The 5,617-nt window shown below is 42.3% G+C and overlaps 1 long non-coding RNA gene across 1 annotated transcript in view; it reads right to left on the reverse strand.

Annotated features, from left to right (window-relative positions):
- LOC107183384 overlaps positions 1 to 3,775 on the reverse strand; it is a 7,383-nt gene extending 3,608 nt beyond the window's left edge. Inside the window, exons 1-2 of the long non-coding RNA XR_001514174.1 lie at positions 3,627 to 3,775; positions 495 to 545 (exon numbers count right to left, since the gene is read on the reverse strand). This is a non-coding gene — a long non-coding RNA (uncharacterized LOC107183384). The remainder of the gene's footprint in view (positions 1 to 494; positions 546 to 3,626) is intronic.
- Positions 3,776 to 5,617: the final 1,842 nt, after the last annotated feature.

Consider the following 5,617-nt stretch of genomic DNA (forward strand, 5'->3'; position numbering starts at 1 on the left):
ATTGTTTGATATTTTCACCAACCCTAAATGTCACCTCTTTTAATGTGATCCATTCTTATAGGAATGTAGGGGACCTTCATTTTTATTTTGTCTTTTTCTGAGGAGTACTGATGTTGATCATTTTTTCATGTTTTGATACCCTTTGATTTAAAAACCATTAAGTATTAGTCAAAATTTCAGTTACATTTTCTATATATTTGTACATATTTCATTCTTATAACATATACTACATGTTTTTTATGAAGCGACTCTTCAGATATTTTGACTAGTAGGTTCTCCCACCTTTTGTTATTGTTTCATACAAATTCTTTATAGAATCTGAATATGAGTCTTCATTGGAAATATGTATTAAAAATGTGTTTTCCCACTTTGTGTCTTCCCTTTGAAAAGGAAGCCCTTTGGGAAACAAAACATCTTAAATTTTTAAAAATGTTATTGTGTTGTGGTTCAAAACATACAATGCAAAATGATTAACCACACAGTTCTACACTCACCTTACAGTTGAGGACAATTTGCTGTTAATGCTGTCTTCTACTGACACAGACCTATAAACATAATAAAACTTATTTTAAAGTGGAGAAAATTTTTAAATCTTAATTGAGTGACTATTTAAATAAATGTTTTCAAAGAAAGAGTGATTCAATAAATGAAATATCTTCTTGTAACAAAATAAAATAATACAAAAAAACAGATGCTGTCTTAATATTAGAACAAATGCCACCAGCCACCTTACTTTGTTGATTAAATCCTCTTATCCTCATCTTACATATTTTTTAAGAGTTTATGTGAGAAGCCACATTTGTAAAGACAGCCCCTCCCTCCAATTCTATGTTATCCCTAACTCTTCACGTCAAATTAAGCCAAAAAAACATTAAGTAGTAGTCAAAGATTTCAGTTAAATTTTCTATATATTTGTACATATTTCATTCTTCCTCTCATAACACATACTTTATGTATGCTCTTCCTATCAATTTTTGGAATGCAAAACGAGAGGTAAATACTTCTGTAGGAAAATACAGTAAAGTATTAACAACGGCCTCAATAATGATGTTCGAATATTAGGGTAACCCACACAGCTAGCAGAGCTGTGCAGTGGAAGTGTTCTACGTTCATAAATATTTATGTAACTGATTAGAGCTAATGTGGTGATTTCACTTACTAATTTGGTATATCTAAAGTTTACAATACATTGGAAAACCATTATGATCTCCCACTAATAGAGTTATGGAGATTAATTTTTAAATATGTCTTTATGGATGTTTTTACAGAGAAAAGAAGGGAGACGAGTAGAGCGATAAAAACATTGGTGAGAGAGAAACATCAATCAGCTTTCTCCTACACATGCCCCACTGGGGGCCCACAACTGGGGCATGTGCCCTGACCAGGAATCAAACCAGTGACCTCTTGGTTTATGGGTTGATGCTCAACCACTGAGCCACTCTGGCTGGGGATGGAGAATAATTCTAAGAATTTGAAAATATCATAGCCTTTACATTCAGGTTCATAAATATTATCTCTAAGAGGTGCTCTAATAAAGGTGTTTCCCACTGGTGTGAGACTCCTTATCTGAAACATTAATTTTCTGAAAGTGCCACCTATTCTCATCAAGCCTAGTGGTAAAATGAATAAAACCAGAAAACATATAGAGGATACCAAACTGGTTTTAAATATATCCCTGGGCCTCTCCACATATTGCTTTACTTATAGTCTTAGATTATAACTGATGAAATCTGAACACATTTTTTTTTGGCTTATTTAATGAATTACATATATACTAGTGACCTGGTGCATGAAACTCGTGTCCATTAAAAGGGAATTAATTAGAGAAAATATTTTAATATTGCTATTTGCCCTTTCTCTATAATAGAAATGTCAGAGATGAAAGAAAATTAGTAAAATGTATATGAAAATCTTCCTCTTGTCAGAGTCTAGGGCATGCCACCGGAACCAGAGTCAAGTCTCCGCCCACCCACATGCACCACAAAATTGCACAAGACCCAGACCCACCAGCCCCAACCCCATCAAGCCCCACTGGGTGGGGGCGGGGGGGTGGCCTCAGGTAGCCTGGCCTGGTGCTGGGGTGGGGGGCACAGCATTGGGACCCCCAGCCCAGCCCTGGAACGGGGGGTTGTGGGCTGAGTTCCCTTGGCCTAGGCCAGGGCAGGGGGCATGCCTTGAGGTCCCCGTCAAGCCCAGCCAGGTGGGAGGTGTAGCCTGAGGTCCCCCAGCCCAGGTCAGGTCAGGGGGCATGCCTTAAGGTCCCCCCATCAGCCCTGTGGGCGGGGGGCACAGTCTGAGGTCCCTCGTCAAGCTCCACAGGTGGACAGTGTGGCCTAAGTTCCCCAGTCAAGTCCCGCATGGCAGGGCTCGTGGCCTCAGGTCCCCTGGCCTGGCACCAGAGCAGGGGTCACAGCCTCAGGTACTCCAGCCCAGGGCCAAAGTGGGGAGCGTGGCCTTAGTTCCCCCAGCCTGGCACCGGGGCAGGGGGTATGGCCTTGTGGTTTCCCATCAAGCCCCACTGGGCACGGGGCATGACCTCGGGTCCCCTGGCCCAGTGCTGGGGCAGGGAGCATGGCCTGAGGTCCCCCGGCCCAGTGCTGGGACAGTGGGCATGGCCTGAGGTCCCTGTCAAGCCCTGCCAGGTGGGGGACACAGCCTGAGGTCCTCTGTCAAGCCCTGCCAGGTGGGGGGTGCACCCTGAGGTCTCCCAGCCTGGCGCTGGGGTCAGGGGGCACAGCCTGAGGTCCCCTGTCAAGCCCCACCAGGCAGGGGGGTGCAGGCTCAGACCCCCTGCCCCAGCCCAGCACCACACAGCTTCAGGTCCCTGCTGATTGCTCATTAAGGCTCATTACAGGAACTCAGCAACTGCTGTGGGCTCAGCCATCTTATTATGGAATCCCTGCCTCCGCTGTGGGTGCAGCCATCTTGTGATGGGGTGATGGTCAATTTGCATATTCATCCTTTATTAGATAGAAGGTATATATATATATATACTAGAGGCCTGGTGCATGAAATTCATACACTTAGGAAGGGAGTCACTTTGTACACTCAGCCCAGCCTATACCCTCTCCAATCTGGAACCCTTTGGGGGATGTCCGACTGCCAGTTTAGGCCCAATCCCTGGACATCCCTCTTGGAATCCAAGACCACTGGCTTCTAACCGCTTGCCTGCCTGCCTGATCACCCTTAAACCCTCTGCCTGCCTGCCTGATCACCCTTAACTTCTCCCCTACCTGCCTGATTGCCCCTCACAACCTCTGCCAGCCTGCCAGATCACCCCTAACTGTTCCCCTGCCGGCCTGATTGACCCAGTTGTCTCTGGCTCAGCCCTCACACCCCGGACTCAGGTTTCCCTCCTCCACCTGGCCACAGGCACCCAGGACCCAGGCTTCCCTCCCTCTGGCTAGCCGCAGGCACCTGGGACTCAGGCCAGCTTTGCCCAGGCCAGCCGCAGGTGCCCAGGACCAGGGGTGGCTTCGCCTGATCCGGCCGCAGCTGCAGGCTCCCGGCACCGGGGGCTGCTTTGCCCAGGCCCAGCTTTGTCAGGAAGGATGTCCAGAAGGTCGTCCAAAAGACATCCAGTCTAATTAGCATATCACCCTTTATTAGTATAGAGATATATATACCTTTCACTTCCGGTTTCACCTCTGTAGCATAGATCTCTTATTTTATCCTGCTTTATTAAAACAGCAGCAATAATGACAAACATAGGTAAAGAAATGTAGAAAATGAGTTGAATTCTGCGTTTTGAAGAAGCAGATCTCTGGGCCAATGAACCTTTACCTAGAAAAGAAAATGGCCATTTTAAATTATGTCAGAGATTTTTTATTACCCAAATGAAGAGGTGGAGTGGCTATCATTACCAGCACTATTCCCAAACACTAAACATTTCATTCATATATTTTAGGAATATTATAAAATCAAAACCAACTAATGTACAAAATGAATTGTTACTAGTGCTTTACTGATGATTTTGCATTTTCCATTTTCTACCATATTTTTGACTGAAGGTAATGTTTTTTTCATGAAGCATATGTTTAATACTTGCAAACATTCTTCAATTCTTTTCTGATACAGCTCTCCAAAATTCAAACATGCATATCACAGAGATTATTGGAATCATACCTAAATGTGTGAAAGAAACCTAGGCATTTAATTTCTCTTATATTACTATTAGGGGCCCGGTGCATGAAGATTCATGTACTGGAGGTGGGTCCCTCAGCCCAACCTGCACTCTCTCCAATCTAAGAGCCCTCAGGGGAGCCCTCTCCAAACCAGGAGTTTCTGTCTGTCTTTACAATCATATAAGCGAATTGTCTGAGACCCCCCCAGTCCAGTTTTGTTTGTAGCTCACAGAATAATAGAGGCATTTTTTTTCTTTGCTTCATTGGTGGAGATTTCCTGGAAGTTTTAGGATATCTTCCCTTTAATTTTTCCTAGACACTAAGTCGCTGGGAGCAACCGAGGGAGCTACATACCCCCAAGCCTCCGGCTCTCCCAGTCTGCTCTCTGCCCAGCGCCTATGTATGCAAATTAACCCACCATCTTTGTCAGATTAATTTGCATACTCACTCCTGATTGGTTGGTGATCGTAGCAGAGGGATGGTCAATTTACATGTTTCTCTTTTATTATATAGAACAATTTTTTTCTAAAAATTAAAAATTAATAGTCACTAAATAACTTATTTAACTAAGTTGTTAAATCAAATATGCAGCAATAAAAAATTAAAACAGCTCTAGGATTATTTTATACAATGCATGACTAAGCCTGGCATTAACCCACTTTTGACTAACTAATGCTAATATCTACATTTTTCTCATCAGTTCTTATTCATTCTCAACTGAGAATGTGGCTCCTCAGGTTCCATCTCTTTATATATGTTAGCCTCCTTTCTGGATTTATACTGTGTCAAGTTCACTTTCTCCACAGTTTGTTAGTCTGCCTACTTTTAATGTATACAGAATAGTATTCTCACTTCTTTTCCAGTTGGAAAACAGGAGAAGACAGGCAGAGGAGCCACTCTCTAGCTACACTTATCTATAATTATTGAATCTCAACAAACTCCTATTATAACTGCCCCGAAGCTTCTGACTTTTTCTCATAAGTTTTTCAAGTGAGTTCAAGGTAGGAAGTTCAACACTTTCTGTTTGTCTGCTTTGTGTATGTGATTGAGGTTCCCAGTATTATTAGGAAATAATAATTATGTAATAAAAAAATGTAATTATTAGGATTACATTATATTTGTAACCAGAAAGCCACTAAATCAGATGGAAAGATCCTCTCTGACTATGTGCTGCAGATTGATTCTCAGCTACTTGTATAATCTTTGGGTGATCAATGACACTACATGAGTTATTTGAAAACACTGTAATATATTCCCAGGTGGCCTCAAAAGCATGAGTAAAATTTCCAAGAACCAGAAAAATTGCTCTTACTTCTTTCCCTTATACTACTGTCTAGTTTTAACAAACTCTACTACTAACAGCCAAGAAAGCATATTTTCTATTAGCTCTCCTTTTAGTTTGGTGGTATTTATTTAATTAATTACCCTGAGTCTCCATTTTTCACTGGTAAAAAATAGTCCCCAATAATCTGCCTCAAATCTTCTTCTATTTC

This window comes from Myotis davidii, unplaced genomic scaffold (assembly GCF_000327345.1).
Source record: "Myotis davidii unplaced genomic scaffold, ASM32734v1 scaffold93, whole genome shotgun sequence".
NCBI classification, from domain to species: Eukaryota; Metazoa; Chordata; class Mammalia; order Chiroptera; family Vespertilionidae; genus Myotis; species Myotis davidii.